Source organism: Pyxicephalus adspersus, chromosome 9, assembly GCF_032062135.1.
Source record: "Pyxicephalus adspersus chromosome 9, UCB_Pads_2.0, whole genome shotgun sequence".
In the NCBI taxonomy this organism is placed as follows: domain Eukaryota; kingdom Metazoa; phylum Chordata; class Amphibia; order Anura; family Pyxicephalidae; genus Pyxicephalus; species Pyxicephalus adspersus.
The window spans coordinates 66,459,678-66,478,902 of record NC_092866.1 but is presented as its reverse complement, the minus strand read 5'-3'; positions in this window follow the sequence as shown (position 1 = coordinate 66,478,902).

Here is a 19,225-nt window from a genome sequence, read left to right as displayed (position 1 = left end):
TCTCCATAACAGCCAATGTTTCCTCTGCCTCTCCACAGAGTGGGAAGATCAGTAAGGAGTTGGATCTGGTTGGTCATCACATCCGCACCCAGCTGGACGAGCTGAAGAGACAGGAGGTTGCACGACTGCGAATGCTGATCAAGGCGAAGCTCAGCTCTCCAGAGAGTGAGATTCATTATGCATGGTATACCCCAAGCGGCCTGAGACCCCAACATAGCTTCCATGTACTGAAAGGACAATAGGGGTTCTGTTTATACAAAGTCAGGGTTATTCCATTACCAGGGGCACATTACTGGGGACTGGGGTCTGATATTTGGCACGGGGTGCCATTGGCTCAGTAGTGATAAGTAAACGTGATATCCAATGTAATGAGTTGTCTGAGTGAATGTTCTCTCCCTGTATGGTTAGAACATGGATAGCTCTTCAAAATGTAAAATAAATATCCACAATCTTAATGACTGTCATCTCATTAGTAAATAACTAAACTACTCAAACTATACTAACGAGTCCTAAACTAGAAATCATTCTACAGGAGCATGGAGTGACTGGCTATGAAGTGTTGTGTCCGGGGAATCAATGCTGTCATTGGGTACATCTGTCATTACATTGCTATACATTATTTTTCACATACCAGGATTCCCAGTGAGATCCCATGAATGGATCGTTGTATATCTGTGTCTGTAGAACATTGGGGCTCATTCACGTAGGTGGGCATAAAACAAACTTGCAGGCAGATCAATGTTTGTTTTATTTATCTTTATTCAGGGTTGAGTTAATCTGCCGTTTTTATTTTTTTGGGTGGAGGGGGCGCAAACCAGAAGAAACCATTCATGGGGCAATGGGGAGAACATTACAAGCCCCATACAGATAGTAATCTTGCCACATTTTTAACCTAAGACCCCAGTAAGGCCATAGTGCTAACCACTGAGCAAGTTTGTGTCGGAAGGCACTTCAGATGTGTTTGAATGCAAAAAGCAGAGAGTAGGGGCTTTATTCATCTATACCTTTAATTGGGCTGCACTTCATCCTTCACCTATAGATCATTAAAATGTGTAGATTTTATGGTGGAAGAACATTCTGTAAAAGGCAGCCGCTTTGGTTATGTCTGTCCTATGTTATAAATATGTCGGTCCAGCTCCCTGGTGTTGTGTGGTGTGGTTATGTTAGAATCGTTGTAGGGTTTATAACATTTCTGGTCCTTCTGCAGGTGATGCCATTGATCGGAAAGCCTTAATACAGCAATTCAACCACCTGAACCACATGAACCCTGACTCCTTTGAACCCCAAGACCTGGACATGTTGATCAGAGCGGTGAGTTGTCATTAATATTTTTACACCGCATTTTTTATAGCGCCAACATATTACGCAGCGCTTTCCAAAGTCCATAGCCATGTGACTAGCTGTACACCAGGGGGGCTCACAATCTAATGTCCCTACTATAGTCATATGTCATTACCAGTCTAATGTCAATTTTGGGGGGAGCCAATTACCCTAACTCCATGTTTTTATATTGTGGGAGGAAACCCACAAACATGGGGAGAAGCTGCAAACTCCATGCAGTAGTGTCCTGGCTGAGATTTAAGCCTGAGACCCAGCACTGCAAAGGCCGGAGTGCTACCCACTGAGCCACCGTGCTGCCCAATATTACCTTAAGTTATATGCAACCATATTTGTACAGCATTATTACCCACTTACAGAACATTAGCAAAGTGAAAAGTAAACACAGAAAAACATCATCCTGTGGGTACATTGAATGCCTACCCTGCTCCCTCCCCTGCCTGGGCACACATCTAAAATCACTGCAAGATCTGTGTATACCTGGCAGCTCTCACTGTGTGTCCAGGAGCTGGGACATCCTTGCCTGTGAAACGGCATAGAATCATTATGGAGACACATTCCATATATGCAGTCAGTGCGGAGTTTCTTTTTTTAAACCTTTTTTTACCCTTATTGGTGCACATTAAAGCAAAACTTTGCCCCGTAATTACAAACAGGAATGATTAGGTAATAATGAAGTAACATAGTATGTCACTGTAGTATTGTAACCCAAGAAATGCACGGTGTGTAGAAATATATACGCACCGTGGAATACTTTGTCATTTCCTTATACATGGCTGATGGGAGAACCTTCCATGCTAGAGAAAGCTTTGAGAACATCCTCTGTTGACTTAGTGGGGAAATGTTCTGTCCATTTTACCATACCAGTTTACCTAATGGTTTATATTACAAGGGGTTCTAAGCATTGTATACATTTTAGTAATTGCGGAAGTATTACCCTTCAATAATAAGGTATCAATCAAGTTTTTCCAGTCATTAACCGATGCACTCGCAAGGTATATGACTGCATCTGCTTAAAAATATACACTGCAGATCTCAAAAAGGGGAACTCCTTCACTGCCTTTTCAAAAGGGAGAGGACGTTTGGTATTTCGGTTCACCAATGATTGGATGGTAATCGTTGGAAAAGTTGTTCATTTTTGCAATATGGAAGGGTACGTTAAGTTAGGGAGATCCTGATTACCCCAAAAAGAAGGAAATATAGAGGAGTGACTATTTAATGTGCCAAGTCTGCCAGCAAGAATATAGTAGAGGATTGGAGAGAACCTCCTCCGGGAAATTATGAATATGAAGTTTATATTTAGATTTGGAATAGTTTGCTGATCTAATATAGAATCCGCATTTGTGCAGGTATCACGTAGCCAATCTTTTATGTAACGTACAATAGAAGCTGCGTTATATATAATTCAATGTCAGGGAAATTAGTTCCTCCATGCCTGGTTGACTGGTGTACTATACCAAGGCTAAGCTTAGCTTCTTTATTTCTCTATATGAAATCAGTGAATGATTTGTAGATAGTTCAGGTTTTGTCATCACAAAGGCAGCTATTGGAGAATATACAACAACTTGGGAAAGACTATCAAACTAATTTTACCCAGATAAGATAAAGTTAAAGTAGACCAGTTATGTACCGTATTTTTTGCCGTATAAGATGCACTTTTTCTTCCCCAAAACTGGGGGGGGGGAAAGTTGGTGCGTCTTATACGACAAATACCGTGTTTCCCCGATTTTAAAATAATTAAAATAAGATACTCACCCGATAGCCGATCCTGTGTGTGTCTCCTCCTGGCTGCAGTGCAGAGCCAAACTGAAACTAAGAAGCCGGCACACGCACCCCCGCGATTCTGAACCAGGAAGTGATCAGAAGGGGAATATGAACGGCACAGAGTGATCAGAAGGGGAATTTGAAAGGCACAGAGTGATCAGAAAGGGAATTTGAATGGCACATGAGTGATCAGAAGGGGAATACCGGTATGAATGGCACATGAGTGATCAGAAGGGGAATAATCTTTCAGAATCTTTTTTTTCTAGATTTTCCTCCTTTAAAATTGGGTGCATCTTATATTCCCGGAGCGTCTTATACGGCAAAAAATATGGTAATTGTTCACTCAATACCCTAATAATGGGTGCCATATTTTGTGAATATCATTTTGTAGGGGATTTTGGTAATTTGAACTCCCAGAAATTGTATTTATTTTTTTTACATCAAATAAAGAGGTAATATGCACTCCAAGCTGGTCCTATAAATCTAGTTAAATATAAGACTCTTGACTTATCTAAATTAATACTATATCCAGATACAAAACCATATTGAGAAATTAATTCCAATCTAGGCATTAATCTATGTTTATGATTGGATATGTTTAATAAGTCATCTGCAAAAGCCTTCAATTTCAGAGTACTGGAGCACACTCTTATGCCTTCAAAAGTCCTAAAAGAGGATCTAAAGCTGAACAAGATTGGAGAAAGAGGACAACCCTGTCTGGTATCTCTAGTCATAGACAACCACAGACTGGTGGACAGACCATTATTTATATATATATATATATATATATATATATATATATAATAGATGCTCAGTAACATAGGCTTAGTAACCTAGATCTAGCAGCGGGCGGTGAGTGACCTGAACTGTAGCTGTAATGGCCGCTCTAATTCCGATAGTAGAATGCCTATTTCGTACAAATCCTAATTGGTGTTTAGTCAATACAGTCAGGGGAAAAGTCTGCAACCGATTTGCCATTAGTTTAGCATGAATTTTGTAGTCACTGTTTAAAAGAGGGATTGGCCTATAAGATGCTAATAGGTTTGGGTACTCTCCCGGTTTAGGGATTAGGGTGGTATACGCCTCATTGAAGTCAGGAAATGGAGTATGACATTTGGTTAAAGACTTCTGCCAATAAGGAACTAATTTTTTGAGCCAGGATTTTATAGTGTTCAACCGAAAAGCCATCCGGAACCGGAGCATTATTAGTAGCTAAAGATCCAATAGTACAAAGAATTTCAGTTTCAGATATGGGAGCATTCAAAATCTCCCTGCAGTCCGCTGAGAGTTTAGGTAATTTAACCCTCTCCAGCATATGCAAGAGTTAATCCGGTTGTGTCTCCTGGGCTAAATACAATTTCTTATAATAATTCCTCAAAAGCAGTTATAATCTCCTGATGAAGGGTAAGTACAGTAATAAAGGATGGATTTGTAATATATATATCGCTTAGGACCAAGTGGGTTAGCCAGATGACCGTAAAGTACCAATTTTATTTCCCCACCTATAGAACTTATGTTTAGTAAGTATATAGGGCATGAGTTTTTAATTCGGGTAGCTACATGGGTGTTGAGCTGAACCACAGCTTCCTGCCAAGATTTCTTTGTATCAGCAGTAATATGTTGGAGATATTGTCTATAAGTTTGTGTCACTTGATTCTGAAAAATATTATATTGTTTATAGTATTCCCGATGACCCTGTGAAGTAAACGCCATATTACGGCCTCTCATAGCCTTCATAATGATTGTCCGAGTGTCCCAATGAGAGGTTATCATCAAGACCATTCGCCCAGTGGGATTGAAGAGGGGCTTTAAAAGATGAGGGTTTGGATGGATAAGCCGGAAATCTCCAATAAAAGGTTTTCCGAACCTGAGTATAGGAGCATGGTCAGAGTGTAAAGTTACCTATAGAGATCTCAGACACTTTGTTAGTAAGGATTCTGTCAATAATAGGTTCATAAGATTCTGGCCTAGCATGAGTTTCCTTTAATAAGGAAGATTTCAAAGATGTTCATGGTCCTCCCAGCAAGTAGCCATCGGCCAGCACTAAAGACCCTTCAATAAAGTTTCTAGAATAAGCAATACTCAACCTCAAATCAGGACCATCTGCTCGAGGGAAAAGGAAATTTCGGGGGTAAAATTATCACTATATATGTATAATGAATACAACTAATGGTAGAACCACAAGAAATGAAAAATGGATGAATATTTTCTAATAACTTATTAACCCCTGCCGCCAGGGGCACCATACACAAAGCAAATTAGGATAATAAATCCGCAGTGCAAATTGTATAGAAAACATTTACATTTGAGGTAGGATACAATCAGAGGAAAAGATTTAGATCTTCTCCTAATCAGTGCCCTGTAGAGCAAGCATTCAGTCACATCCGTTGGATCTTCAAACACTTTTGATTCAGTTTGCCATAGGGCAGCCATAGCTCAGCTGGGTATATAATAGTAAAAAACGCACACCCATTTCCACTAAGCGTGTGAGATAATAAACGAGATCATGTGCCTTGTAGGTTTCAGGGATGTCCATAAGATACAAATGAGATCTCTCACTTCTATTTTCCAGATCCTCCAGCTTGATCATCAAGGTTAGTAAGGTGTCTTGAGCAGAGATTTTAGTGTTGGATTTCCAGTAGTTGATCTTCTAAATCACTGACCCTTTGTTCCAACTATCTGCTAGGTATTAGAGGATATAGTTGCAAGGGTGGATTCAAGTATGGTAGTACATTTTTTGAGACTTCATATACGATCTGAATATGAGTAGGTGAAGGTGCAGGCTCTGCCCCTAAATCCTCCCCCTCCAAGGGATCCATAGAAAGTGGGATTTGTGATAATGAGGGTGATGAGGGGGAAGAGGAGATAGATTTTTGTTTCATATTTTGCTTGTAAATCGTGGTAGAATTATGCTTACCTACAAATGTATCCATAGTGAGAGACTCTGTACGTATAGTTCCCAACTTAAAGGGTATAAATGTGATCAAATAGCCCGGAATTCAGGAATGAAAAGAAAATAATTGCCTGGAGTCCCGGAGCAAGCACAAATCCCGGTATTGCAAGTAATATGTGTAATCAGGATAGTATTAATTTCTCACACAGAGTAGATATCTTGAATCTCCAATATGTAGTGAAGTTATACTGTTGCAGCACAGTTCTCAGATCAATAGGCAGTATGTACAATCAGGAAAATAGATTTGAAGAAATGCTTATCCAAGATTTTCCATGGATAATATTACGATTGCAGCGCGGTCTTATTAAGACAATGAGATATCTTCCAAAAATATGTAGAAAAACACCACTTAAATGATCAAAGTTCTGCAATATGAGGAGAAGAGGCAAAAAGTAGACATAAAGTGTGACCCCGCACTACCTGAGCCTGGGAAACCGGTGACATTATCCTGTGAGGTCACTGACATGTATCCCGGGGACCCCATCATTCACTGGTATCGGGGATTAAGAAGATGTAACGATAATGAATGGACAGAAGACATCCAGGAAAATCGGCAATCCAGAATGTTCTCTGGAATCACAAAGCTGACATTCACTCCGACATTCGATGATCATGGAGTTCAGTTCCGCCTGGAGATCAGTCACAGCGGAAAGGTGTTTTCAAATGAATATCAGCTGTGTCTGAAAGGTAATCGGAGGTTGTATTTCCTTCTAGATGATGGACGGCATATGTATATAATTTATTATTCTAGTAATGTCCTGTCCAGGCGGCATAAAGCCAACATTCATATCATAGGAGAGGCTGTATGGCAGTGCTGGATTACACAGAGATGAATCATTCACCACTGATTCCCAATCCTGATCATGGTGCTGAGATGTATTGGCCTATGTACAGTGTGTCCGCTCCAAGCCACAATAATAAGGCTACACACGGGGAGATTGCACACAATGCCATCATTTCATACAATCCGGGGGCTTCAGATGGTGGGACCGGGCTCAGGAACTTGCTGCAGTTTACATTGAAGTGTAGTGATTGAAGGAAGAATGGTGTCAGGGCAGACCCTGGGTATGGTAAGACGATGTGTACATGGGACGATGGTGAAAATATTTAGCTAGAGGTGGAATGAGCTGCAGCAATGTACAAACACCGAGATCTGAGAGATGTGCTTACATCTACTAATTGTATGACGAGAGCAATCAATGCACATACAGAAATCACAATCATATTGTCCTGATAAACGTGCACATGCTCATAACTCTGAAACATCTGAAGTCATTGCATTCTCTCTGTACAGCACTGCGGTATATGTCAGAGCTATATAAATGTATAATAATAGTGTGTGAGTGTAAAGGGACATTAGAGTGTCAGCTCCTCTGTACAGAGACTGATGGGACTGGCTCAGTGTTCTCTGTACAGCACTATGGTATATGTCAGAGCTATATAAAAAACACAAAGACCATCCGAAAATTAACCATCCAGTAAGTAGATGAGCTTCCCAGGAAGATCAGGAACCACCTCTGTCCTCCAGGTATAAACCACCGCCGGCGCTTCCTCTGTCCTCCAGGTATAAACCACCGCCGGCGCTTCCCCTGTCCCCCGCTGGAAACCACCGCCAGCGCTTCCTCTGTCCCCCACTGGAAACCACCGCCGGTGCTTCCTCTGTCCTCCAGGTATAAACCACCGCCGGCGCTTCCCCTGTCCCCCGCTGGAAACCACCGCCGGCGCTTCCTCTGTCCCCCACTGGAAACCACCGCCGGTGCTTCCTCTGTCCTCCAGGTATAAACCACCACCCGCGCTTCCCCTGTCCCCCGCTGTAAACCACCAACGGCGCTTCCTCTGTCCTCCAGGTATAAACCACCGCCGGCGCTTCCTCTGTCCTCGGTTGGAAACGAACACCGGCGCTTCCTCTGTCCCCCGCTGGAAACCACCGCCGGCGCTTCCCCTGTCCCCCGCTGGAAACCACCGCCGGCGCTTCCCCTGTCCCCCGCTGGAAACCACCGCCCTCTCTCAGCAGCTGAGCTAGAAGCTTGGGATGGATTCATGGCTGTGTGAAAATTTCCTGGGCACAATAAGTCTCCTGCATACAAGGAAGGAGTTCACAATCTGCTTGATTCATACCAGAAACTGGGTTGTCATTACAAATACATTTCTTGCACTCACATCTAGAATTCTTCCCAGAAAATCTTGGTATGATAAGTGACCAACAAGGAGAATGTTTTCACCAGGACATTCAGTGAATGGAGCAGCGCTACCAAGGAATGAAAGTATGATGGCTGACTACTGCTGGATGATGTATTGTGACAATCCAGACAAAGAGGACACAAGAAAATTATACTCTAAGCATTTCTGAAACAATGGTACCTGAGTGACACTGGTCAGTAGATATATACCACAGTGTCTTATTTTACTTCACACTGAAGATGTATTAACATTCACTTCAATGGTGCTTAGGTTTTACTACAAAATACATGCACGTACAATGTTACCTATAAAAGTACTCATAACTCCGGAACTGTACATATTAGGGAAAAACTGATCTGAAATCTGCTCGAAAAAACTGATTTAGAAAGGTTTGCTGTGGTTTCTGATGATTATTAAAACTCTTTTTTTGTTGACCTGTGTAATGTGTATGATCTGCAGCCAGTCATGTCTGCCCATATCATCTGTACCGTGCTGTCCTTCAGACCCTAAATGCCTGGACACTATCCTGAATAATAATGATTACCTAAACTAATTGTTACAAACATGCCAGATCCATATGCATCATATACACAAAGATCCAAAAAACATTTTTATTGAGGGCATATGACATATCACAAAACTTCATAAAAAGTGCTGATTGGTGTATAGTGCGCCTACATATAACCTGCCGATTGGATGACTTGGTGTATAGAGCGCCTACCTATAACCTGCTGATTGGATGACTCTGTGTATAGAGCGCCTACCTATAACCTGCTGATTGGATGACTCGGTGTATAGAGCGCCTACCTATAACCTGCTGATTGGTGTATAGTGCGCCTACATATAACCTGCCGATTGGATGACTCGGTGTATAGTGCGCCTACCTATACCATTACGATTGGGCACCTCTGTGTATGCCACCTGTATCTATCCAAGTAAAGGAAGTTGTTTTTTGAATAGTGAGAATAGTCCTAATAGCTGTTGTTCAGATCTTATTAGTTGCTGTTGCGGTGACAGACGGCGAGATAAGCCTGATAATCCCCTGTATGACGCTGCAGTGTAATATTTGTGTCTTGTTGTTCCAGATACTAATGGAGATGGCTTCATAGACGAGCAGGAATTGGAGGCTCTGTTTACCAAGGAGGTAAAACGCTGACTTTGTTTCTCAGAAACAAATTGCTTCACCACTAAGAAGGAAGTGAAACCATTAATATATATGGCTGTGTTTCTGCATTTCAGCTAGAAAAGGCGTATGACCCAAAGAATGTGGAAGATGATATGATTGAGATGGAGGAAGAACGGCTGAGGATGAGAGAACATGTGATGAACGAGGTGACAAATATAGGAATATTGTAGCAGAATCACATTGTTGTGGAATCCCTTCTGATTCATCCATTTTCTCATATTCTGAGAATGTATGCTTACCCGTGAATTAAAACATCCCACCCCTGTGCCAAGTGCTGGCTTATCAGGATTTCCAAACCTCAGCCTGCTGTGCAATTTACATCCTGTGGCCCCAATCTTTGTACTGTCACCACCTGTGCAGTGGATCCCCCGGCCTAGACCATGGGGCCCCTATTGCAGACCCTGATTGAAGACTTTAATAAAGGATCCAGCATGCAGCCTTAGCAAGTGTGAGAGTTAAATTAGACTTTGGGCTGTAATCTCCACACGGGGCTCAAAGATTCAAGTATGTAGGTTTAGGTTTGTTATGAGCAGGTGTAGGGGTCTTGGTAAAGGGCATTTTAACAGAACTGAGATGCATGGGCCAATCAAATCCTCCAAACTGTTCTTCCTTCCTTGGTAATCCACACGATTGTCCTGTCATTCTATTACACTGTACAGGTAGATTGGTTGGTATGGGAACGGTAGCATTATTTATAGCATAGTGTTTGCAGACCAATACCTGTATGAGCCATTGTGACGGCTGTCTGGTGTCTCCCCCAGGTGGATGTGGATAAGGACCGGCTGATTAATCTGGAGGAATTCTTACGAGCTACAGAGAAGAGAGAATTCCTGGAGCCAGATGGATGGGAGGTAAGGGGGACCGGGAGCTTGGGACAGAAAACATGGGGCCACTGGGGCAGATGAATAGGGATATAGGGCCAGACATCTCACCAGTCTCTGGACACTGACAGTCTCTATGTCATTCACTTTTATTGATTGACAATTATGTTGCTTTTTTCCTTTTTAAAATGCAGGCAATTCCACCCTGTTTTATTTCTTCAGAGGTGCTGCTCTGTACAGATTCTTGCCAATCTTCTCCATGGTCTGTCCCTTCCATCACAGGCCCTTCTCCACACAATGGGTGTCCTCCTTCCAGGTGTCCTCCTTCCAGGACTTTCCAGTGACCAGGACTATCCGAATATCAGGGTTGTGTGGAAACTCAAAGCCTTCTATGATCACATCTATTGATTGAGCCTTTAATATTCTCATTTTCTGAGTGGAATAATCAATAATCTTGCAGTTCCTTCTATTGGTAGTAATTCTCAAAGCTTCATACTAGGCAGAGATGGGCAAGAAATTGATGTCAAATCTTCATGGTGCAAAAATTGGTCAATATCCAATCGACACGTTTTGTAGTCTTAATGTCACTGCTTCAGATTATGTGATATAAATAGATGTGAATATAAATGTACCAACATTCACCTTAATTAGATTGATTGTCACAGCAAGGTATGAATATCTTTAAAACGTTTGCTTACAAATGAAAATATCCATAAAACTTCAGAAACATTAAAAGTGTTTAATAGGAATAGGTGTTAATAATGGATATAATTTAACAGGAAATTTTAGTTGGATTATTATGAATGGAGGGGGAGGGGACAGGTGTGAGCACTGAAGGGGTTACTATTGGTAATGGGTGAAGTGTCCTGGATGGACTGTGAACTTTTTATTGCTTACTTCTTTGAGTGAATATCTCCAGTTACAGATTAGTGGAGGATAGTACAAAGACTGAGATCCTAGAAAAAAATACATGGAAAGATTTATAAATATATTGGTAAAAGAAACAGGAGGCTTTTACATTTACCTACACTTGTCCTAATATGTCCCAAGGATATTGTGCAGAATATGTCAATGTTAGGTGATGGCATGAGGATTACAGATGTTTGATAGACCACAAGCAGGCTTCATATAACCAACACTAAGCAATAGATGTTACAGCAGAGAATGTGGCCCTTAGAATGTTTTATATGGCATATACAACATATACTGAGCCTGCACAAACCCACCAACATGGAAAGCAATTACCCCACTGTCATCTCCAAACCATGGGAACAATTAAATCGGTATTATATACAGGCTGCCCTGCTAGAGGGTCACCTGACCTCAGTATTGCCCCATGTCAGGGGGCAGGAGCACCTTGAAGCTGTCATTTACAGGGAGGGGGGCAGCAATGGGCACAGATCATAAAATCAGAAGGCATCAACAACTTATCTCCGTGTTCCACCATAGAAGAGTCAATTCACAAGGGATGAACAGACCCTTCCATGGGAGGTGATGGGGAGTTACCCCAAAACATAAATATTTCTCATTGTTTCCAGTGTGTGGTGCTGAACCAATACATTCTAGACTCCATCTTCTATTCTGTACCTATACAGTGTGCCAGGCCCCAGCTTGGACTGCCAATTCATAATGGCCAGCAGCTCTCATACCCTTTCATCCTTGTGTGCTGCCATACCGCACTGTATTCTATGTAGTTCCTCCAAATTCTGAGTGTCTTCTCTAAGCATCAGACGTGCTTTATGGATATATTAAATAGCAGTTGTAGTATAACTTATCATGTATTAAGAGATAGAATGAACCTCAATGGTCCTGTAACCCCCTCGGGTCTCTCCCTATCAAGCCTCTTTCATCTTTCAGCTGTTGTGTGGTTAAAGTAAAAGAACATATTCTGAGTACTGCAGGTTTTGAGGGTAACCAGCGATCATGATAAAATATTTGTTATCCTATATACCAAAAATTCTATGTGACCGGTGTGTTGTCCCCTCCGGCAGATGTTAGAGGAGCAGCAGCCATACACAGAGGAGGAGCTGCTAGAATTTGAGAGGCACATCGCTCAGACAGAAGATGAACTGATCCGAAAGAAGGAAGAGCTGGACAGACAACAGGAGGAGCTGCAGAAGCAGCACCAGCACATCCAGGCCCAAAGACAAGAGCTTCAGCAGGTAGCGTCACACCCCACCAGTCAACCATTGCCAGATATTTGTGTATGATAGCCGTGGTGCCGCTGCATAGGCTCCTGCCATACAGTGCTACATAAGGACTCTGATAGATTCAGGACTGACTGATGGCTACAGGCAGCATGGACAGGTCTCACCACTCCATATCTTGTACATCATCTGCAGGCTGTGTATTGTCCGTCTGATAATTACCATTCTACTCCTCTATTTCTGAATGTAGGTGGTACAGCAGATGGAGCAGAAGAAGCAGCAATCTCCCCCGTCTGTCCCAGAGCCCGGAGCCCAGTACCAGCCAGGTAATGTCAGATTAGAGGAAGTAAGGAGGGGAGACCACACCTGATGGAAATAACCAGAACTGCTAGTCTGTTATCAGAGCTAATAATTTGTAATTACTTGGTTCACTTCCTCCTGAGTTACAGGGTCTGTACACTAATAAGGGGCTCACACCATTCCTGCAGTATGGGGGGCTGCTACTATGCATGCTGACGCTTCTATGTTATGACGTATATCACAAAAGATGTTTATATCAATTCCTAAACAAAATCACAACATTGCCTGGACTGGCCCTGTAACATCTGTTCATCTAACTGACTCTCCTATTATTTCTAGTCGTGGACCATGTAGCCCATATAGGAGAAGTGGGAAAGTCTCAGCCGCTGCCACCGGGGCATTTACCTGAGGCCGCAGTGCAACACAGCCAACCAGCCCCATGACCGTACTGGAGGGAATAATTCATCATTGATCCTACTGAAAACTACTACAAAATTTGAAGGATTCCCAACCGGGGACACCACCTGCCCATCCACCACACTGACCGACCAGAATCCAACCCCGGGACAAACACTACAAATAAAATCAGATTATTTTCTCTCAAAGGCTTCGAGTGTTCATTGCCGGGCTGGGAGGGGGAAATGTATTCTAGTCTTGGAGAGGAGTAAAATTATCATATTGTTGGAGATGTATAGTAGTCCTGGGCAGGGAGGAATCGGATCCAGCATACAATTGGGGAAGATGTATTGTAGTCCCGGAAAGGGGTGAAATCTATCATATTGTTGGAGGTGTATAGTAGTCCTGGTAAGGGAGGAATGAGATCCAGCATAATATTGGGGGAAGATATATTGTAGTCCTATGTGGAGAGGGAGGGTCACTGGGAGAGGGGGGTGTGAAAAGTAATTTGTTAAAGATGTATTGTAGTCCTCAGGTTGGAGGGGTAACCATTGGTGGAGAGGTGTTTTAGTCCTTTTAGATAGAGGGGAGTTTTATGATCTTGAAGCAGTTCAGGTTTTATCTCCTTGTAATTTGAGGATTTGGCTTCCTTTTGCTGGAGACCAATTATTGTGCCTAAAATGCAGATATTTTCCTGGTCACACCTGGGGCCCCAGTGATCGAGGGCCACTGGCTCTTCAGTATGGCATTGCTATAGTCCAGATTTGGCCTGTTAGTTTCTATTTATGTGACCACCACTCGTAGTCCCATCTATCTGCTGGTAAGATGCAATGTAGGTCTTTTGGAGGAGTAGAACCCCTGTACCCTCATAGTTGTATTTCAGGCACTCCTGTTCTTTAACCTCATACCAGAGTGAAAAGGGGGAAATGCCCACATGGGACTGTATAGGAAGACATTTTCATGTCAAAGCCACTTTCTACTAAAATTCAAACTTTATTTGCAGACTTTGTTTAAAATCCTAAATGTCAATTGAATAACTGTAAGGTCGCATACATGAAGAAACCAAATCATCTTCTTCAGTACGCACTGCTTATAAAAGCCTTTCCCAACAAAAGTTCACTTTAATTTGCTGCAATAGAACAAAGTAGCGAGACGTTTACTTGTTTCACAGCTGATAAATTGTTATAAATCCATGGAAACATAAAATATATATACAGGTACATCAGAACTATATTACCTATAAACGTGACCCAACCAAAGGTCAGCAGGTGAGTATTGTGCACGGAATACAGGTAAGAAATATTAGTAAGGTAGATTGTAAGTCTAGAATCAGCTCTGACAATTGTAATCATAGCGTGCAACCATTTCATGGTGACACAATGGCTATTGTTTCCCTTTTCTCTCTCTGCTATAAAACTTCTTTGGGACTGGCGTATTTTTATTCATTCCGATGTGCGATCTAGTTTTTTTCTTTAAGTTATGTTAAGTTACAGTATATCAGGTGACTTCCTGTGCCTAGGCACTGCTGCTGTATATCAGGTGACTTCCTGTGCCTAGGCACTGCTACTGTATATCAGCTGACTTCCTGTGCCTAGGCACTGCTGCTGTATATTAGGTGACTTCCTGTGCCTAGGCACTCCTGGCCCATATCCTCATAGTTCTGTATTGGGTAACTTCCTTGGCACTCCTGGTGGAGAGTGGGAAGACTTTTTTTCTGAATTTATATAGGTAAATATCACACCCATTGTCACTCCCCTGTTTTTGAACCATATAAGATACGAGTAATGATTGGTTAGACCAGGGGCTGGCAAAATCCGGTCTTAAGGCCAGATATCCGGCCGCAGGATGACATCCGGGTCAGCCAGGGGGCGTTAAGAACTACCGGAGCTCCGGTGCCACCTCCTTGCTGTTGCTTCCCTATTTACCGGGGCCAGCATTGATACTTCCACCGCTGCGGTAAATGGGAACACTCCCTGAAGGTAAATCCCTCTCCACCGCAATGCATATGGAGGAATGGTGCCCTGGTGATGGGTGGAGCCAATACGGCGGGGTTCAGAGTCTGGCCCAGTGTCCTCCGGCCCACCCTGAAATAGCCCACCCTGGGTTAGACTGACAAATGCTTTATGTCAGTTACATTTTATTTATATTGGCTGCAAGTGGAATCATTTAGAGGCTGATTAAAGTTTAGTGTAAAAATACCAGTTTGTAATCTCTGCATGCCAGGGCGGACATACTGAGGTGCAGGGTGTGCAGATGTACCAGGGCTCCAGGACCTCCCCAGCCAACAGGGGCCCCAAAAAGCCAGGTCTGGTGTTCTATAACACAAGAGGTGTGTGTATAAGTAATAAGGCAATAAAAGAACATAAAAATCTCTGCCCATTAAAACGCACCGCCCCGTGACACTACAACTGTCCTTTAATAAAATATACCCATCTATGCCACCCTGGCCCGTGTCTATCTGCTTTACCAATTTCTCTGCAATGGGATAGGGAAGCAAGCTGAAAATGCAGCCCCCCTCCCCCGGTGCTCTTTGCCATGGCCCTGGGGGTCCTCAATGTGCGTCTTCAGCTTGGGGCTCCTGGGGATACTTGGTTTAGAACCTTTAGTGGAGAGAATAAGGTGGAAAATATCGAGCAAACCACACCTGTCAATCTAATCCACGTACGGGAAAGCAGTTATACCTGATTTTATAAAATCCCGGCTAATTTTGTATCAGGAGATGTGAAGGTTTGTACATGGAGTGTGCAGAATATGACAAGCAGACATTACACCGTATGATGGTGACATCATTGTAATAATAATAATTGTACAATTTATGGGACCCCCGACGTCTCCCCCATAACCCGGGCACAGAACACTTGTACCCCGACTTTGCTGCCCCTCCATAATACTCATTGCCACATAAGTAGGAAATATGGACGGGTAGGAAGAAATGACAGTTACATCCACACTGCTTACAGCATTTCATAGGCGTGTATACAGGATCTCACTCTGTATATATCTCCTCCATGGGAAGGTGCAGTGAAGTCATTCCAGCAGGCGGGGGCAGTGCTCTCGAGTAGGTGAAGGTGCAGGCTCTGCCCCTAAATCCTCCCCCTCCAAGGGATCCATAGAAAGTGGGATTTGTGATAATGAGGGTGATGAGGGGGAAGAGGAGATAGATTTTTGTTTCATATTTTGCTTGTAAATCGTGGTAGAATTATGCTTACCTACAAATGTATCCATAGTGAGAGACTCTGTACGTATAGTTCCCAACTTAAAGGGTATAAATGTGATCAAATAGCCCGGAATTCAGGAATGAAAAGAAAATAATTGCCTGGAGTCCCGGAGCAAGCACAAATCCCGGTATTGCAAGTAATATGTGTAATCAGGATAGTATTAATTTCTCACACAGAGTAGATATCTTGAATCTCCAATATGTAGTGAAGTTATACTGTTGCAGCACAGTTCTCAGATCAATAGGCAGTATGTACAATCAGGAAAATAGATTTGAAGAAATGCTTATCCAAGATTTTCCATGGATAATATTACGATTGCAGCGCGGTCTTATTAAGACAATGAGATATCTTCCAAAAATATGTAGAAAAACACCACTTAAATGATCAAAGTTCTGCAATATGAGGAGAAGAGGCAAAAAGTAGGGAGAGAAACCACTTACTATTGCAAGCAGATAGATATTGCAGGATGGCCAGATAAGTAAATCCAGAGAGGGAAGGTGCCGATCTGACTTCTGTGCCGATGCCAGCACTTCTGGAGGTGCCCAAGGACGGCTTACAGGCAACCCTGCAGCCAACATGGCCGTCACAGTCTGTGTGTGAGGCCCTGACTTTGTGTGTTTTGTGGGGTGCAAGCCGCTCAATAGTGGCTCTCCCTCCATTAGGTCGCTCCGTGTCAGCTATTCCCGGCAGTCTGAGGGGAATGAGGTCTCTTTACATTCTTTACAATGTATTTATGTGAAGGGCTTTACTTGTTATCCCCTATGTTTATTATTCTGGTCTGACTTGAAAACCTGTTCAGAAAGTTAATGGGCTGGAGAGAATACACATTCATCAGTAAAACTGGGTGATCCTGGGAAACAATGTCGCTGCTTTTGTTCTCTCTATAGATTGCATTGGTAATATTATTGGTCCTGGAAATAAAATGCTGATATCTAAGAAACAGAGCTGTAATAAAATAGTTTTTATAAAATTAAGATATGATAAAGATTAGAGGTGAGCGCATGTGACTTTATATCTGAAGCCGGACAAAACACAGGACATTTAGTTATTCATTTTTTTTTTTTTTTTTTACAGATAACGACTACAAAATATTGTGCTTGTTACATATTTTATATGCATATTGTAGCTTACACAATGTGCTTACAGAGTAAATGCCATTCAGTGTGTTTTCTTCCGAAATGTGTCCAAGGTGTGACCCACCCAGAGGGTTGCAGTCCAACGCTTCTCCTGAAATATTGCACACATGAGCACATACGTGTTCAGAAACGGCTCATATGTGTGAATTGGCCTTTTTAGACTTTGGGAATTTTATACCTGCTCAATGTTTCATCCCTTCAAATCTGAAATCTATTCTAGAAAGCAGCTCACTGATTATGTACTTTGTCATTAGGCAACAAAAGACTTGGAAAACTTTGATAAGGAGCGCCATGATGAGTTCAAGCGCTATGAAATGATGAAGGAACATGAAAGGAGAGAATACCTAAAAACCCTGAATGAGGAGCAGAAAAAAGAAGAGGAGGCAAGATATGAGGAGATGAAGAAGAAACACAAAGACCATCCGAAAATTAACCATCCAGTAAGTAGATGAGCTTCCCAGGAAGATCAGGAACCACCTCTGTCCTCCAGGTATAAACCACCACCCGCGCTTCTTCTGTCCTCCAGGTATAAACCACCGCCGGCGCTTCCTCTGTCCCCCGCTGTAAACCACCACGGGCACTTTCTCTGTCCTCCAGGTATAAACCACCACCCGCGCTTCCCCTGTCCCCCGCTGCTGCTACTATGCATGCTGACGCTTCTATGTTATGACGTATATCACAAAAGATGTTTATATCAATTCCTAAACAAAATCACAACATTGCCTGGACTGGCCCTGTAACATCTGTTCATCTAACTGACTCTCCTATTATTTCTAGTCGTGGACCATGTAGCCCATATAGGAGAAGTGGGAAAGTCTCAGCCGCTGCCACCGGGGCATTTACCTGAGGCCGCAGTGCAACACAGCCAACCAGCCCCATGACCGTACTGGAGGGAATAATTCATCATTGATCCTACTGAAAACTACTACAAAATTTGAAGGATTCCCAACCGGGGACACCACCTGCCCATCCACCACACTGACCGACCAGAATCCAACCCCGGGACAAACACTACAAATAAAATCAGATTATTTTCTCTCAAAGGCTTCGAGTGTTCATTGCCGGGCTGGGAGGGGGAAATGTATTCTAGTATTGGAGAGGAGTAAAATTATCATATTGTTGGAGATGTATAGTAGTCCTGGGCAGGGAGGAATCCGATCCAGCATACAATTGGGGAAGATGTATTGTAGTCCCGGAAAGGGGTGAAATCTATCATATTGTTGGAGGTGTATAGTAGTCCTGGTAAGGGAGGAATGAGATCCAGCATAATATTGGGGGAAGATATATTGTAGTCCTATGTGGAGAGGGAGGGTCACTGGGAGAGGGGGGTGTGAAAAGTAATTTGTTAAAGATGTATTGTAGTCCTCAGGTTGGAGGGGTAACCATTGGTGGAGAGGTGTTTTAGTCCTTTTAGATAGAGGGGAGTTTTATGATCTTGAAGCAGTTCAGGTTTTATCTCCTTGTAATTTGAGGATTTGGCTTCCTTTTGCTGGAGACCAATTATTGTGCCTAAAATGCAGATATTTTCCTGGTCACACCTGGGGCCCCAGTGATCGAGGGCCACTGGCTCTTCAGTATGGCATTGCTATAGTCCAGATTTGGCCTGTTAGTTTCTATTTATGTGACCACCACTCCTTATACTGTGCAGCACCAGGGTTCCAGGTATAAATCAGCAAATATAATCTGCATGGAGTTTGTATGTTTTCATGAGTTAATGCCTCCTCCCTATATTCCCAAATGGTTTTATGACTGGGGTAAAGATGTTGGTGAGCTCATCTGACAGTG